This window comes from Oncorhynchus gorbuscha, linkage group LG15 (genome assembly GCF_021184085.1).
Source record: "Oncorhynchus gorbuscha isolate QuinsamMale2020 ecotype Even-year linkage group LG15, OgorEven_v1.0, whole genome shotgun sequence".
Lineage (NCBI taxonomy): Eukaryota > Metazoa > Chordata > Actinopteri > Salmoniformes > Salmonidae > Oncorhynchus > Oncorhynchus gorbuscha.
In genome coordinates this window covers 48,018,419-48,037,366 of record NC_060187.1, presented here as the reverse complement: position 1 = coordinate 48,037,366, position 18,948 = coordinate 48,018,419, and the positions used below count along the sequence as shown (strand labels likewise).

General features: G+C 47.0%; 1 long non-coding RNA gene across 1 annotated transcript; it reads left to right on the top strand.

Annotated features, from left to right (window-relative positions):
- Positions 1-16,064: 16,064 nt before the first annotated feature.
- LOC123996389 lies at positions 16,065-17,961 on the top strand. The gene is made up of 3 exons (XR_006831972.1): positions 16,065-16,295; positions 16,509-16,782; positions 16,878-17,961. It is a non-coding gene; the product is annotated as an uncharacterized LOC123996389 (long non-coding RNA).
- Positions 17,962-18,948: the final 987 nt, after the last annotated feature.

Below are 18,948 nucleotides of genomic sequence, written 5' to 3'. Positions count from 1 at the left end.
GATGGGCCTCGCACAAAAGCAGAGCCCTGTAAATCGCAGCTTTTGTTAAGTCACCGAAGGCTTCCCTTACTTACGCAGTTCCTCGAGTCTCTCTCAGCGGCCGCCAGTCTTGAGATGCCGTGCAGCCTGAAACCGTAGGACGTATAGAAGTCGACAGAGATACCGTTTCCCCAGTGTCCCCCCCCCCCTTCAACAAGGACAGAGGTTGAAAGGATTGTATAGGAGCCCAAATCACTGAGAGCGGAGAAATGGCTTAAAAGCTGAAGTTTCTCCCCTTCCGTAACAAACGTAAAGAATGTAAAGGGTTGTGACTAAAGGTCTGGGCCAGAATCACAAGGCATCGCAGTAAAGCAGTGCTGATCTAGGATCAGTCCCCCCGTCCCCCTGTCCACATAATTGTATTCATTATGATCTGAAAGGCAAAACGGCTCCTAGATCAGCACTCCTACACTGAGACTCTTTAAGAATATGAAACCTGGGTTGGGGGGGGGGGGGTCAGTCGCTCAGAGAGGTGAAATCATCCAGGGTATAGATAGATAGATAGATAGATAGATAGATAGATAGATAGATAGATAGATAGATAGATAGATAGATAGATAGATGTAGTCTGCTGGACAGGTTTAAGTTTATTTGAGCATCTTGGCGCATATGTAGAAACATATATAACGTGGTGTCAGACAACATATAAAACACAAGTAAAAAATATGTCTGCCATAAAAGTGCAATATGCGGGAATCGCTCCGCCATTTGCTGGTTGCTAAAATTGGAATAGTTCACCTAATTTCAGTTTATGTGGCAAAACAGACACTCCGAGTGTAGGGAATCATTGTACCATCTAAGCCGCTGTGTGAGGCTATATTTTCAATAACCAAAAATGTTATGTTTTCAGCTGCTTGAAGCCGCTGTACAAAACTGAAAGTAAAAGACGCAAGAAAACGTAAGCATAAATAATAGAACATGATAGATAATAGAGCATAATAGATAATAGAACGCTTCTTAGACTTGCTGCCAATGAGGATGGCAGATCTATCACTCACATTTCTATGTGAATTCGACCCCAAAAGTTCCATATTGTATAAATATATAGATGTAAATGCTGTTTTGGTTTAGTTGTCTGTACACAACAAGGCTGTCCTCTGTTTCACATATTCTTCCATGCATCAGTACTTCATTTGTTTGGGAGGGGTTGAGTATTTCAAGGGGAACTACCAGCAAAGAAAGAAGGAGGGATATAGTTTGTGGACATAAAATAAATGCATGAATTGAATTCAATTATTTTCTCTGTTTTTCTTTCCTCCTTTTCTTTCCAGTTGTGATTCTGTTCTCTGGTGTGAGTTGGGTAAGGACGGAGCTGCATGGATAAGACTGAATGGGAGAGACTAGGTCTTGCTCTAAAGTAGGGGAGAGGAGTGGCACACACACACCCTCTAATAAAACCCTATCCCATGCCCCCCTGCAGCACTACTGGGAGAAGCATGTTGGTCTGTGTCAGAAGTGTGTGTGTGTGTGTGTGTGTGTGTGTGTGTGTGTGTGTGTGTGTGTGTGTGTGTGTGTGTGTGTTTGACCTTCTGTGTCTGTGTGTGTGTGTTTGACCTGTGTCTGTGTGTGTGTGTTTGACCTTCTGTGTCTGTGTGTGTGTGTTTGACCTTCTGTGTGTGTGTTTGACCTTCTGTGTCTGTGTGTGTGTTTGACCTTCTGTGTCTATGTGTGTGTTTTTGACTATGTGTGTCTCCCTGTCGGTCTCTGTCTGTTTATGTGTGTGCGGGGGGTTGTAACCATAGGCACATGATGACAGACAGGCAGTGGGGGGGCAGGGTGGTGGGTCGGGTAACCACTAAGCACCGTTCTGCAGCCCTTCAGGTGCGTGATAAAGTCAGGTCTGGGTGGGAGTATTTCTGTTTTTTATTGTGGTGGGAGGGTATGGGCCGGGATGTGTGAGCGAGGGGGGTGCAAGGGCGGTAGAGGGGTGCGTGGTTCTGCTCAAGTGAGCCTGAAGAATGCCCGTGGATCCTGCAGGAGAGAATGAGCTCCTTTCATCACATGTAGCCCGGGGTCCCCCCCTCCCCCTTCTCCTCCTTCTTCTCCCCGCCTCCTCCCTTTCTCTCAGGAAACATTAATAAAAAATTGGATGCAGGCGGGCCGCTTCCCTCCCTTCTTCCATCTCTCTCTCTCTCTCTCTCTCTCTCTCTCTCTCTCTCTCTCTCTCTCTCTCTCTCTCTCTCTCTCTCTCTCTCTCTCTCTCTCTTTCACACTCCCCCTCTCTCTCTCACTCCCCCTCTCTCTGTCTCTATCTCTCTCGCACTCTCCCTGTCACTTTCCCTCTCCCTCTCTCTCTCTCTGTCTCTTTCCCTCTCTCTCTCTCCCTCTCTCTCTCTCGCTCTGTCTCTCTCTCTGTCTCTCTCTGTCTCTCTCTCTCTCTGGTCTCTCTCTCTCTCTGGTCTCTTTCTCTCTCTCTCTCTCTCTCTCTCTCTCTCTCTCTCTCTCTCTCTCTCTCTCTCTCTCTCTCTCTCTCTCTCTCTCTCTCTCTCTCTCTCTCTCTCTCTTTCTCTCTCTCACTCAGTCCCTATCAGAGGCAGCAGGCACTCATGCAACAGGTCCTGTATTTAGAAAGCATCGCAATTAGCCATAATGGCTTCCAGTTTGTCCCTGCCTTGCGTCATGGCTTTGATGGCCTGGCCCCTGATTGAGTGGGCTGAGGGGAATACCAGAAAATTTCCATCTCTGATTGGTCGGAGGAGGCAGGGAAAGGGGAGGGGTGAACATTAAACAACAATGATCTCAGGATCATGAAGCCATGGGTGCGTCCCATGAGGCACTCTGTTCCCTATGTAGTATACGGTCAAAAACCATGCACTATATAGGGAATAAGGTGCCATTTAGGACACATCACATGGCTTGTTCCTTTTGAGTCATGTTCCTCATATAACTGTCTACTGATTTTGTAGACTTTCGAAGCAACAATTAAGGATTTGATAGTTTGATGTGAATGAATTGTGCGAGTTACAGCGTTTGAGGCAGGTATTTGATGGATATTGTGGAGGTGGACAGAGTACAGGGATGTGGATATCAGGGGTCTACAGTGCAGGGCTTTGGGGTTACGTGATGGCGAGCCTCCTAATTCCACTTAAGTCTTTCTCTCTGGTCGTTCTCCAAACTGACCTCCCCTTTCCACTTGTCCCTCTTCCCTCACCCCTCTACCCCCTTCGCCCTGCTCCTCTCACCCCTCTTCCCTCTCCCTTCTCCCCCGCTCGCCCTGCTCCCCTCACCCCTCTCCGGGCGGAACCCTTTGAACACACACACACAGAAAAATACCCCACACCACTTAGGTGCTAATGTTGCTTGAAACCCAGCGCGTAGTCTGAGAGAGAGAGAGGTAGAAAGAGAGAGAGAGTCACGAGAGAGAGAGTGCCCCCTCTGTGTGTCTTAAATGGATTTATCTCTGCCAGCGAGGTGTCTCTTTGTGTCTCCAAGCTGAGGACCTGAGAGAGGGAGAGAGAGCCATCTCAGCCAGGGTAGAGATGCACAGCAGTGGGCAGAGAGTAGCTGAGGGGTGGGGTGGTGGGGGTTAGGCTGGTGGGATGGGACCACCTGCGTAGCCCTCTTTGCTGTGGGATTATGCGGGCACACAAAGCGGCGCAGGGAGGAGGCCAAGGCGAAGGGGGGGAAGAGCGATGGGAGAGTGAGTGGCGTGGAAAGCGAAGCTGGCGTGAGTGCCAGGGGCTTGCCACATACTGTACCCAACACACCCCCACCCCCCTGGCCCACTCCCCAGTCCCAGGACCCCCTCTTCCACCCCCTTACCTCCGCTCCCCGGCTCCCTTTCCCCTGCATTGGTTCCATGCTGCACGGCTGCCAGTGTCCCTTTGAGGGGACGGCTGCTGGGGCTGCCTCACAGAGGTGGGTGCCCTTTCACATTTAAAACAGCCCCCTCTGAAACGCCACAACACCACCGTCAGTGCGGTCACACATTCACTGCCTGGTCACACGCTCACACAGTGTTCCCACCGGCAGTTGGTGACAGCGCGTCGGTCAGCGTGAGACCCGTGAGGTAAGACCATGATGACACTGTCCTCTTTGCAACCCCCAGACCTTTATAACTACTGGTCCTAAGATACTGTCGATGACGGCCAATGTCAGACTCTGTGAGATCAGGGTTGGGGTCAGTTCTATTTTGATAGAGTCAATTCAGGAAGTGAACTGAAATTCGAAATGTAAATTTGTTCTCACAGAGGACATTGAGGGAAAAAAAAGCTTCAGTGACTTCATGAATTGACAGAATTTAAAGGAGTTGACCCCAATCCTGTGTAAGACACCATATTCAAATGGATCTCATCTGACCCAAAAAGAGAACCTGGTCATTTCATTCAGCGTTGACCAAAAGAAAGGATACTTTTCCTGATTGTACCGTTTGTTTAGGCAAGCGGAACTTGACAAAGCTACACCGTAGTAGATGCAAATGCGTGGTTTTAACGGAGAGAGAGAGAGAGAGAGAGAGAGAGAGAGAGAGAGAGAGAGAGAGAGAGAGAGAGAGAGAGAGAGAGAGAGAGAGAGAGAGAGAGAGAGAGAGAGAGAGAGAGAGAGAGAGAGAGAGAGAGAGGGAGAGGAAGAGGGAGAGCAGAGAAAGAGGCTCCCTCATTCTGGATGTTCCCTTGATTATCACTTTTTCTTATTCGCTTTTTTCAGACACCATTATCCAGGACGCTTTTGGCCCAAGCTTATTTTTCTACCAATGTATAGTGTCAATAGATATGACCTCAACATTAGACCCACAGTGTGTTTCATCATAGCAACGTCCTCACGTTGGATCTCCTGGTATCAAACTATAAATATATTTGATGTGGAGAAATAACAAGGTGTTAGAGTTAGTGCTATTTCTCCTTGTACTATTTCGTGGTCAGTCTGCCAGACAAAGGTTAGCTACTTTTATCCATCTTTTGACTATTTTGCTATACTGGACAAATCTTCTGGTTTGGGAAGAACATAGACTACTGTCGTTGAGAAAATGTCTGCCTAACATTCTTCTCTGTCATGGCCAGACTTTTTTTTGCAGCAGTAGTTCCTCAGTGAGAGGATATCCACACAGCTGTGAGTCGTGGCCATGATGCGACCATTAAATGATTGGTTACTTTCCTGCTGTCGTCCTCTTTGTCGCTGGGCAGATTAATAGCTCTTCCTGGTTAATAATTCCAGCCCTGGTCATTTGTGGTCAGCTGAACCACAACTGACCCTCTGGTCCTGAGTCAATGTGTAATGGCTCCATTTGGACTTCCCTTTTCACTACAGCCAGCCTTGAAAACAAACAATTGTTCGAGCTGCTTTGAGTATTTCTGCTGAGGCGGGCTATTAGCCCGTGTGAGACTAGCATGTCTGGGCCACGTCACCTTTTGACGGAGAAGTCCTCCGTGTCCTCCGTGAGTCCACCCCCTGTCCTCTCTCCCCTCTCCCTAAAAGGGAGGTATGTGAAACACTCGTAGACCTCAGCACTTTTGGGACCCCGAGGTGGTGACCAAACAGAGAGAGAAGAGAAGGAAGACAGTGGGACAACCTGTGCTTCTCAGGCTCAGAGTTGAATGGGTTTTTTAGGTATTCATTGTGGCCTCTCTTTTAAGCCGGGGTTTTATATGATGTGAGGTGTGGGGGAGCTGGCAGCTTGGCGTGGGTCTGTGCCTCCGCTGCCTCGCGTCCCATAGCGATCCCCGGGCCACACTGACATTCTAATCATAACCCAGTGGCAGGAGCTTTGTGCGGACCCCTGGAGGCCGCTTGGGACGGGGCTCCCGCCGCTCACACTCCCTTTGTGCTGTAGGGAAGGTGCCACAAGCAACCGGGGGATTAAAAGGAATGGCATAAAGGGAGTTGGAGAAATGTATTTCACTTTCTGCTGCATGGGCCCCTTACGGGCCAAGAAGATGGCTGGGGTGGTGACAGGATGGTGTTTGCCTGCCTGGGATTGTGTGTGTGTGTGTGTGTGTGTGTGTGTGTGTGTGTGTGTGTGTGTGTGTGTGTGTGTGTGTGTGTGTGTGTGTGTGTGTGTGTGTGTGTGTGTGTGTGTGTGTGTGTGTGTGTGTGTGTGTGTGTGTGCGTGCGTGCGTGCGTGAATGTGCGTGCGTGAATGTGCGTGCGTGTGTGCTTCTGCACGTCTGTGTGTGTGTGTTTATACTTGTGGGTTTTGTATGCATGTGTATGAGTGTACACACACACTTACAATGCATTCAGAAAGTATTCAGACCCCTTCACTTTTTCCACTTTTACTGTTACGTTACAGCCTTATTCTGAAATGGATTAAATCGTTTTTTCCCCTTCACACAATACTCCATAATGACGAAGCAAAAACATTCCTCTCTGCAGATCCTCTCAAGCTCTGTCAGGTTGGACGGGGTACATCGCTGCGCAGCTATTTTCAGGTCTCTCCAGAGATGTTTGATCGTATTCAAGTCTCAAAGTCTCACTCAAAGACATTGAGTGACCAAGGTCCTTCTTCCCCGATTGCTCAGTTTGGCCGGGCGGCCAGCTCTAGGAAGAGCCTTGATGGTTCCTAACTTCTTCCATTTAAGAATGATGGAGGACACTGTGTTCTTGAGGAACTTCAATGCTTCCCCAGATCTGTATCTCGACACAATCCTGTCTCGGAGCTCTACGGACAGTTCCTTCGACCTCATGGCTTGGTTTTTGCTTTGACACGCACTGTCAACTGTGGGACCTTATAAGGACAGGTGTGTGCCTTTAAAATCAAGTTCAATCACTTGATGTTTACCACAGGTGGACTCCAATCAAGTTGTAGAAACATCTCAAAGGATGATCAATGGGAACAGGATACACCCGAGTTCAATTTTGAGTCTCGTGGCAAAGGGTCTGAATACTTATGCAAACAAGGTATTTCTGTTCTATAAAATGGTTTCGCTTCGTATTATGGGGTGTTGTGCGTAGATTGATGTAATATGTTTTTGGGGATGTAATCCATTTTAGAATAAGGCTGTAACGTGACAAAATATGGAAAAGGGAAGGGGTCTGAATACTTTCAGATGCACTATACAGTATATGAATGTGTACATGCGTGTGTGTTTCATGTGTGGGCCCTTGTTTGTGTGTGAAAGTGTCTCAGTGTGTATTACGAGGGAGAGGGAAAGGGGGCCGGGTAAATGACAGCGTTTGGCTAAAGTTCCACTTATGTCAGCTTTCCCCAGCTGACAAACCAGGGACCTAAGGGATTATTAGAGTTACATACCTAGGCAACAATCGTTTCTTCACAGGGCCCCTATACGTAAACAGCAATACTACTTCATAAGACCACACACAATACCGTCGCTCTCCTTCTACTCAATCCTATGCACTACTGATAACAGTGGCATTTTTAGTGGATCAAATGGTAATATTACCATTATCAGAAAGTAAGAGGAAAACAGTTCATTTTGAAGATGCAAAACCACCAACTCTATGTCCACCCTGATTTTCATATTGCTTACAGGTGGATGTGCTTGAAATTGAAAATCGGTTTCTCAACGAATACACAAGTGAGCTAGTCACGTCACTCAAAGGAGTCGTGCGATTTGGGTCGAGAGTCCTACATTGCCGGCAGAGGATCGCCTGAACAGACAGCTGTCGCTCACACTCTCCTCTCCACCGCTCAGACCCCTTGCTGTTGTGTAATAAATGTTCTTGTCCGTAATCGATTTGTAATGGCTCACGAGCATCTCCCTGATTCAGCCTGGAAAACGGGAGCAAGAGAGAGAAGAGAGGAAACAGGCTCCTTGAGAATGTGGCGAGAGCGAGGGGAGAAGAGAGAGGGGAGAAGAGCGAGGAGAGAAGAGCGAGGAGAGAAGAGCGAGGGGAGGAGAGCGAGGGGAGAAGAGCGAGGGGAGAAGAGCGAGGGGAGAAGAGAGAGGGGGAGAAGAGCGAGGGGAGAAGAGCGAGGGGAGAAGAGAGAGGGGGAGAAGAGCGAGGGGAGAAGAGCGAGGGGAGAAGAGCGAGGGGAGATGAGAGAGGGGGAGAAGAGCGAGGGGGGAGAAGAGAGAGGGGATGGAGAAGAGGGGAGAGAGGGGAGAAGAGCGAGGGGAGAAGAGAGAGGGGAGAAGAGAGAGGGGGTGAAGAGCGAGGGGAGAAGAGCGAGGGGAGAAGAGAGAGGGGGAGAAGAGCGAGGGGAGAAGAGCGAGGGGAGAAGAGCGAGGGGAGAAGAGCGAGGGGAGAAGAGCGAGGGGAGTAGAGAGAGGGGGAGAAGAGAAGGGGTTCGCCAGAGAAAGGCTCCCACGGTGTAAATCGTATTCATGGTTGACAGAGTGGTCATGGGGGATCAGAAGGATGGTCTTCTTCCCTCTGAAGGGGGAGATAGCGCATTGTGGAGGCCCCGAAGTGGGCCCTCTTTGTGCCCTAACAGCAGGTAGCAGTGGACTGTCAGGTCAACTCTGGGCTGGGGCCCAGCTTACCACTTATAACCCTCCTCTTTTTTTCTGTCTGCGCTCTGTTCCTGGTGTGGGAGGAGGGGGGGGGGGTGAGTGTGAATCATGAGGTGGAGACTGACTTTTGTGAACCCCTTCGCTACCCCCAAACGTAGTCCTCCTGTAAATCAAAATGTCGACACGCTGACGTTCCTTAGTTGAATTCCGAAGGTCTGTCAAAGGTAACGTTTCCCCCAATTTCCCCCAATTTCCCCCAATGCAAACATCACATACAGCGGGGAAATGATTGGAGACTGAATGAGGATTCCGTTATTTCAATGGCAGCTTTAAGCACACCAGGAATGCACTGTATTGCTGTCAGAGATGAAAGCGAACCATCACTGTGACTGAACTATGCCTAAGACCAAGCCTCAGTACCACGCCTAGGCTACGTATTCATATTGGAGGGTCACTCCCTCGACTCACACTCCCATTGATTCCCGCTCTTTTCTCTCCATCTCTTCCCCATAGTAACTGGAGACTTCTCCCGGCGGGAGGCACGCTGTGCTCTGCGGCCGCAGAATGGAGCTGCCCACTTAGCGCAGAGGCTAATCAAATAACTGCCCCAGCGTGGTGCCCAGTGTGAGTGTCCTCCCAACGGGAACTTGACCGGGGGCTGCAGGTACCCTTTCATCCAGCCTGGCAGGCGAGCTCCAGTGTCCTGCTGCTGGAAATTTGTCGTCCCCCTCTGGGTCTCTTTCTGGGAGTGTCAGGCTCGGGGCCCCTGATGAAATATTTGTTGATATGATAACTCGATTAGGCCCCAGGATGGATGACACGGTGGCAGACAGCCAGCCAGCGGCGCGCAGGGAGACCCTGATCCCACTCCTTAAACTCTCCTCAGGAGACCGGCGTTCTCCACCTGCCCTCGGCTAATCACTGACACAGGGCAGCACTTCGGTCAGAGGAAGGGCTGGGGTTAGGGTCCAGGGCCCAGTTAGATATGAAGGAAGGGCTGGATGGCAAGGCACCGACTTGAATTGAAACATCCAAAGTGCATTCATTGTTATTTGTGTTTTACAACTTTTATGTGTGTGTGTGAGTGAAGCAGTTCCTAATTTGATGTTATATCCCTGTCATCTTCCCCGGATAAAGCCTCACAAGTGGCAGCATCGTTTTGGGAATTCCTCAACCTACATTTCAAGGTGATTTCAAAATAAGGGGTGACATCCCTGTCATGTGACTGATGCCTCCAATTTCCTCATTACTGCACTGCTATACGGGCAGTTAGACGAACTCCTGCGGGCGTACTGTGTATTTATATAAAAATACGTTCTTTTATTTATCCAGGCAAGTCAGTTCAGAACAAATGTTATTGACAACGACGGCCTATGGGAAGTCAGACATCCATAAGACTGGTTTGTATCAATCATATATAAAAGTAATCCTTTCTAAGACCAGGATTGGAAACCGTATTAAAGAATCCCCTTTGCCACTGTGCCACTGTGTCACCGTCCTCGTGATATTTTCACCCTCTCTTTTGTATTGAGCTTGGCTCTTCATTGTGGCTCAAGAGAGGTTCCCGAGATGAACGGAGATGAACGGAGACGAACGGAGATACCGTTCAACCCTCCAGGGCCTCATTAGCTAGCCCAGAGGTGCCCTCAGTGGGCCTCAGCATCCTCTTCCTCCCAGGTTTTCACCACCACAAGGAAAGCACCAAACAGCTTTGGACACAATACTTACTCTGTCTCTCCTCTAGTTATTTGTGGCTTGGTGTACTGGGGCCACTCAGTCAATTAAGTTCACATCTCTGCTCGGGCCAAACAACGGATTGTGGCGATACGTGAGCACTAAAGACCAAACAGGAGCCTCCCCTTTCCAGCCCCGGTCATTGAGGAGCTCGGAGCTTCAGAAAGGACACCAAACAAAGGCCGGCCTCTCTGTGTCTCAATGACTCCTCTCTTTGTTGCCTCCTCGGCCCCCATAAAGGAAGAGGGACGCTCTTGTTTGCCCAGGAGGTGGTTTAATGGCCCCGGGTGGAACAATGGCGCCACATTCAAGCCCGCCAGAAGGGCTCATTATATGGGGCCGTCCCAAAGCGCAGGGTCCCGGGATGTTCCCACTGGGGCAGGGGGTGAATGGCGGCGATGGGCGGGGAGGGTCGCCGAGAGGGAGAAAGGGGGCCATTGAGGTGACAAGCAGGTTCCATCTGCCCCCAGTGCCTCCTCACCTTGCATCTCGACAGGCAGGGGCCTCTCAGCTCACAATGGGCAAATTTAGTGTGTCGGGGTGGCTTAAAATGCTCACTTTAGAAGTGGCCATTGAGGGAAATATCAATACCGCGAACCACGGAATGGAGCATTCATCCACTCCGGCCCCCTTCCCATTGACCGAGTTCCTTTTCCTTTCAGCCACTCTCTCCTTTCCCCTCCATTCAAGGAGCTTCTCTCATCCCCAAAACTTCAGGCCGCGCTATTTTTTCCCATACCTTGCAAAGGGGCGGATGACAAGAATTAAGTTAGTTCTGCCCCGGCCCTCGGTTTTGTCCCCTCTCAGCCATGGCAGGTACCACAGGCGGGGATGAATGGATCATCAATCAAAAGCAGCTCTCTATGATGGTTTGACACCAGAGCCAAGTGCCTGATAGGAGGCAGTAGTAGACCGTAGTGTTGAAAGGCCAAAGTCTAACTTCAAGTGTGTGTCTTAGACTTTTGTGTAAATCCTACACCGATAAGAGACACAGTAAAGGTTGAGTAACAAACCCGGGTCCCTGCAAGCCTGTGGTCATGAAGTGACTGGAACGGGACCGTGTAGGCCTGCAGTGGATACAAAACATGTCACGTGTGCATGTGTGCGACCTGCTACTGAAAGCGCGACATCCCATAATTGACCATTTGATCAGCTTTTAATGGTGCCATGCCACAGTACACATGATGTGTGCCTACGGTATCCCCCATCTCACCATGTAACGTATTCACCTAATTTGACTCTCTCCCGTGTAGCTACGGTGTGTGAAAATGGTGGTGTTCGTCTATTGTCTTGTCCTTATTTGAAGACTAAACTACTAGGAGGGAATCCGCTTAGACAAGGAGGCCTATCATTTCATAGGCTATCAAAAACACACACACATTTGACTGAGTTTGCACATGGTTTTGAATTAGTGCACACATACACACTAAAGATGCCTGGGTATACTACATCATTGCAAATATAGTCGATGTTTGTGTTAGGTTTTGGCCTTTCATGGGAGTTTTTCCTAGCCACTGTGCTTCTACACCTGCATTGCTTGCTGTTTGGGGTTTTAGGCTGGGTTTCTGTACAGCACTTTGAGATATCAGCTGGTGTACGAAGGGCTATATAAATACATTTGATTTGATTAGGTAAAAGTGGAGGACTCCACCTCCTCTCCTCTTCCTGGGGACTGGCCTCTGATCCTAACAAGGGTGGCCTCTGCTCTGCTCTTCACCAGGGTTGGTGGTTGGGTCATACATATTTAAGTGATGTTGAGGTTTGGGATTTTTATTTGATTTAACTAGGCAAGTCAGTTCAAGAACAAATTGTTATTTACAATGACGGCCTACCCCGGCCAAACCCGGACGACGCTGGGACAATTGTGCGCCGCCCTATGGGACTCCCAATCACAGCCGGATGTGATCAGCTCTCATGTCTGCCTGAAATCTGCATGAAAATGTTCCCCATTTTCCCCAACACAGGGGAGAGGAGTTGCCAGATGGGAGGACAGAATACAGAATGATACCATTGTAAGTTTAACAAGAATTTGTCTTTAAACCAACGTGAGAGTTTCAGCTATGCTGTGTTTCTGTCCATACTCTTTCCTCACGCCTCGTGGTTTTCTCTCACTGAATTTTATTTTGGCAGAATTTTTATGTAGATTCAGTTACAAAGACAGTACATACCTGGGCAATTGTCCTGATCCCAATAACCAGAGGTCATCTTTTTGAAGATAGTTTTTGTTGTTCATAAATGTAAACCACACCAAAAGACAGCCAATATCACAAGTGAATTTTGCAAGGAACGTGTTTCCTACTTACAAAGCATGTAGAGGTCTGTAATTTTTATCATAAGTACACTTCAAATGTGAGAGACGGAATCTAAAACAAAAATCCAGAAAAACACATTGTATGATTTTTAAGTAATTAATTACAATTTTATTGCATGACATAAGTATTTGATACATCAGAAAAGCAGAACTTAATATTTGGTACAGAAACCTTTGTTTGCAATTACAGAGATCATACGTTTCCTGTAGTTCTTGACCAGGTTTTCACACACTGCAGCGGGGATTTTGGCCCACTCCTCCATACAGACCTTCTCCAGATCCTTCAGGTTTCGGGGCTGTCGCTGAACAAAACAGGTTTTCAGCTCCCTCCAAAGATTTTATATTGGGTTCAGGTCTGGAGACTGGCTAGGTCACTCCAGGACCTTGAGATGTTTCTTACGGAGCCATTCCTTAGTTGCCCTGGCTGTGTGTTTCAGGTCATTGTCCCATCTTACTGAGGGAAGGATGTTGTTGGCCAAGATCCTGCAATACATGGCCCCATCCATCCTCCCCTCAATACGGTGCAGTCGTCCTGTCCCCTTTGCAGAAAAGCATCCCCAAAGAATGATGTTTCCACCTCCATGCTTCACGGTTGGGATGGTGTTCTTGGGGTTGTACTCATCCTTCTTCTTCCTCCAAACACGGCGAGTGGAGTTTAGACCAAAAAGCTCTATTTTTGTCTCATCAGACCACATGACCTTCTTCCATTCCTCCTCTGGATCATCCAGATGGTCATTGGCAAACTTCAGACGGGCCTGGACATGCGCTGGCTTGAGCAGGGGGACCTTGCGTGTGCTGCAGGACTTTAATCCATGACGGCGTAGTGTGTTACTAATGGTTTTCTTTGAGACTGTGGTCCCAGCTTTCTTCAGGTCATTGATCAGGTCCTGCCATGTAGTTCTGGGCTGATCTCTCACCTTCCTCATGATCGTTGATGCCCCACGAGGTGAGATCTTGCATGGAGCCCCAGAACGAGGGCGATTGACCGTCATCTTGAACTTCTTCCATTTTCTAATAATTGCGCCAACAGTTGTTGCCTTCTCACCAAGCTGCTTGCCTATTGTCCTGTAGCCCATCCCAGCCTTGTGCAGGTCTACAATTTTATCCCTGATGTCCTTACACAGCTCTCTGGTCTTGGCCATTGTGGAGAGGTTGGAGTCTGTTTGATTGAGTGTGTCGACAGGTGTCTTTTATACAGGTAACGAGTACAAACAGGTGCAGTTAATACAGGTAATGAGTGGAGAACAGGAGGGCTTCTTAAAGAAAAACAAACAGGTCTGTGAGAGCCGGAATTCTTACTGGTTGGTAGGTGATCAAATACTTATGTCATGCAATAAAATGCTAATTAATTACTTAAAAATCATACAATCTGATTTTGGGGATTTTTGTTTTAGATTCTGTCTCTCACAGTTGAAGAGTACCTATGATAAAAAAATTACAGACCTCTACATGCTTTGTAAGTAGGAAAACCTGCAAAATTGGCAGTGTATCAAATACTTGTTCTCCCCACTGTAAAACATTTCTCTTCTTGAAGTCTTGCCAAAGGTTTTGTGTTTCATGGTTGCCATGGCGCTGTGAGGAAGCCTTGGCAGAGACCTCCTGTACATCTGTAAATACTTTTATGTTTTAAGTATTTTTATATATTTTTTTAAACAACTTTTTTTCAATGACTTCTTGAGGGTTTCTGAGCTACGGTAACTGGTGGTTTTGATTCATTGAGTTGCTGCACTAATGGCAAATCAGTTTGTTTTTGGCTTCGCTACGTAGGTAGTTAGCTAGCTACCCTGGCTATATACAATAATTTGAATGATGCATCAATACACCACTATATTTTTTCCACCTGCATTGATTGTATCAACGATGTGGACTGTGGTGTGAGGGTTTGAGAAAGGCCCGCCTTGTAGGGGACTGTTTCCTGACTACTGCCGAGGTGTGGTCGTCTTTCTGGCACGTATAGCTGCCCAAAGCATCACCCAGGTGGGTGAAACACTTCAGTAGTGGACAATCTAGCCTACCTACAGAGGAGGAGGAGGAGCAGCAAGAGACAACAACGAGGTGCCTGATGAAGAGCTCCGGACCTGTCTATGTAACGTTAACTGACTGATGCTGCTCCCTCTCTCTCCCTCCGCTTAAGCTACCGCCCAGCCTTTCGGAACTGCCTGTCTGAACAACACCCTAATCATCTGAAACTGTGGCAAAACATGGCCCAAGACCTGCCAGATCTCTACATTTGTTTTGTTCGTTTCTACAGCATATTTGAGATCCTCTTTGTGATGAAAAGCTCTATATAAAATACATCTATTATTATTATCATTATAGTGACATCATAATCAAAATTCACAAGTGAATTTCACTATTAGAATGTCAAAAACAATGTAATAGAAAAGGATTATGATGTCACTATTGCAGTGGTGTAAAGTAACTAAGTAGAAATACTATCTATACCTTACATTACTATTTATATTTATGACAAATTTTACTCCACTACATTCCTAAAGAATATATGTACTTTTTACTCTCATACATTTACCCAGACACCCAAATGTACTCATTGCATTTTCCAATTCACGCACATATTGATATAACACGTTGTCATCGCTACTGCCTCTGATCTGGCAGACTCACTAAACACAAGTACTGAATTTGTAAATGATGTCTGAGTTTTGGAGTGTGCCCCTGGCTGTCCGTAAATGTTTGACATAAACAAGAAAACCGCGCCGTCTGCTTTGCTTAATATAAGGAATTTGATATATAGCACTCGCTTTTACTCAAGTATGACAGTTGAGTACTTTGTCCACCACTGTACTGTACATTTAAAAGCAGATACTTTTAGACTTCTACTCAAGTAGTATTTTACTGAATAACTTTCACTTTTACTTGAGTCCTTTTCTACCAAAGTACTGTATCTTTACTTTTACTCAAGTATGACAGTTGAGCTCTTTTTCCACCACTGCACTATCCACACCCTTCTAACCTAACCTACGTTCTGCTGACCGTGGTCTATGCTACTGCAGTTAGATTCATGTTTTAATCAAGCCATCGTGCACGAGAGCTCACGCTATATCACGGACGTAGTCAATACACCTGTGACTATATTCGTGTGATTCACGTGCCTTATTGCTTTCGTAAAACGGTTACCAGCATATTAACACCATGAATGAAATTAACAACGTGATTCTGATCAACTTTACCTTGAGTCCAGGTAGGGCTACTGTAAGGGGCACGGGATCTGACATGTTTACAGTTTTTTTCCCAATTGCTAACACTAAAATGACATGCACAGCACAGTTATTTAAACTGACACACAGAGAGCAAAACCTCTTCTCCAAAAGTCGAAACACATTTTCTGCTTTACACATATTTTGCAATTCAAAGTGGCACTTTTTAAATGCACTGCACACGGTTCTCTGCATAAGACACAACAATCTGACATAAAGTCACATGTTTGTCATTTCAAAACACGGCTGTTCAAAATGACACTACCTGAGCTAATTGGCCAATACATGTGCCACCTGGCCAAACACTTCAATGGTTAAATGTTACCACTTCAATCAGGAAGTAAGCACTATGAAAAGAACACAGGTGAGCACCTTTTGTTTTACAACACCAATGGAAGCCGTTGCAGAGAGAGGACGAGGTAGAGGGAGGTTGAGCATGAGAAGAGTGAGAGGTAGGGGTAGAGCTGGTAGAGGAGTTCATGGCCAAAGAAGACAACAACTTTCAAATGAAATTAGAGCAACCTTAGTTGATCATGTCATCAACCATGGGCTGACAATGTGAGAGGCTGGACAGAGAGTGCAGCACAACTTGAGCTGTTTTACTGTCGCCTGTGTCATCCGGACATTTAGACTGGAGTACAGGTATGTAGCCAAAATTTCTTTCACATTATGTAGTACACCCCATGTCATAGTGTATCAGTTGGGTGACACCTGTTTACTTCATGAATAGCTGATGTCATACACTAACTGCACACATTTCCTGTAGAATGTACTCTACTGTGGGGGGAAATATCTTTAGGCTGCATTGTCCAAGCCCTATATTTTTGTTTTTTTGTTTTTCTAAATGACTGAGAGACACAACCATGGTGGAGGAAGGGGCCACATGTTCACCGGGGTACAGGAAGCTGCCATTGTAAACTTGGTTTTGGAAAATAATGAAATCAGATTACGAGAAATTCGAAGCCACATCATCCAAGACAACACCATATTCAACAACATTCAACGAGTCAGTCTGTCCACATTGGCTCGCATTCTCAAGCTGAACCAAATCAGAATGAAACAACTTTATAAGGTGCTGTTTGAGAGAAACTCTCAAAGAAACAAAGAGGTCAGACGAGCATATGTGGATGTAAGTACAATATTGACTGCAGTACACTACACACAGCATTGTTTCCCAGTGTACTGGATAACACCATATTGACTGCTTTTGTTCTTTGTTTTCAGAGAGTACTGGAAATGGATCCAATCCCACATGAGTTCATCTTTATAGATGAGGCTGGGTTCAACCTAGCAGAGACCAGGAGAAGGGGGAGAAATGTCATTGGCCACAGAGCCATTATAGATGTTCCTGGCCGACGTGGTGGGAACATCACAATGTGCGCTGCCATCTCCAATACGCATGGTGTCCTCCGTAGTCATGCCAACCTTGGACCATACAACACAGCCCATATTCTCACATTTCTGGACAGACTCCACAACATTCTCATACCACCAGAGCGTATGAATGATGCAGACCATCAAAGAACCCGGTACGTTGTAGTATGGGACAACGTGAGCTTTCATCGTGCAGCCCCAGTCCTAAACTGGTTTGCTGACCACACATAATTTCTCATGCAATACCTCCCACCATACTCACCATTTCTGAACCCCAGAGAAGAGTTATTTTCGGCATGGCGGTGGAAGGTATACGACCGGCAGCCCTTTGTGCGCAGGCCTCTTGTGCAGGCTATGGAAGAGGCATGTGATGAGATTGATGTGGGCGTGATTCAGGGATGGATAAGGCACTCAAGGCACTTTTTCCCTCGATGTCTGGCAAGGAGAAGATATTGCCTGTGATGTGGACGAGGCGTTGTGGCCAGACCCAGCTCTGCAGCAAGATACTGCCTGTGATGTGGACGAGGCGTTGTGGCCAGACCCAGCTCTGCAGCAAGATGCTGCCTGTGATGTGGACGAGGCGTTGTGGCCAGACCCAGCTCTGCAGCAAGATGCTGCCTGTGATGTGGACGAGGCGTTGTGGCCAGACCCAGCTCTGCAGCAAGATGCTGCCTGTGATGTGGACGAGGCGTTGTGGCCAGACCCAGCTCTGCAGCAAGATGCTGCCTGTGATGTGGATGAGGCGTTGTGGCCAGACCCAGCTCTGCAGCAAGATGCTGCCTAATTATTTTTCTTGCCTCTTTTTTTCTATATATTTTTTCTGCAATTTTCTTTTTCAGTTTACTGTTTTTTTGTGAGCATATTTTTGTTCAGTCCAATGTAAATAAATCTGCTGTGCATATGTTGCACTGACTTGTTTGGTGAAAAATAAATACACACACATGCTGTTGAAACTATTTTATCTGCTTATCTGCAAATATTTCTGTGCATCTGAAGATTTTCTACAATTTGAACTATTTTCGTATTATGGCAAAGCATACTAAAGATGAGAGTGCTTTTCAATATGCCCATCAGTGTGTAGTTGGTTAGACATTCGTGTAAACGTTTGATTTTGATAATGCTATATGTAGTTTTGGTTGCAGTGCTTCATTTTGCAGAATATATGAGGTATTTTGCAGTTTGGGTGTGTGGTTTTGTGAATTGTGTGAAGTATTTTGATAAAACCAGCCTAGTTTGCAAAATTGTGTTTTAGCAATTGGGAAAAACTGTAAGAATGCACGTCTGACTCAGATCGGACTTTCTGAAGGACATGTCCATCACAGCCGCCAGTCTCTCAGTCTGCCGTGCAGTTAACCGTGAGCGATAGGGCTTCCCATGGGGAAAACCCAGCAGGGGCTGCGGGCGGCAGGCTTGCGGGCAGACCCCCAGAGGCCGTATTGCACCCGTGTTGCACCAGGCTGTGTGTGTGTGTGTGTGTGTGTGTGTGTGTGTGTGTGTGTGTGTGTGTGTGTGTGTGTGTGTGTGTGTGTTTGTATATCGATGTGTCTGTGGGAGTTTGCAGGGCTCACCAGATGCCTCAGCTCCCAGAACTCTTAGCGGGGTGCCGGTGAACTGGTGAAGTCCCGCTGTGCCACTATAGAGACAACATACATCTCACTAAGGGGAGCAGAGGGGAGCCCCTAAGTCCTCTCATTACCCCACACATTAGTCTTTCCTGTTGGACCCAGCCTGTGGGGCAGTGATGTAAAATAACTAAGTAAAAAAACTTGGAAGTACTACTTAAGTATTTTTTGGGGGTATCTGTACTTTACTTTACTATTTATATTTTTTAACAACTTTTACTTTTACTCCACTACATTCCTAAAGACAATATGTACCTTTTACTCCATACATTGCCCCTGACACGGGAAAGCACTCGTTA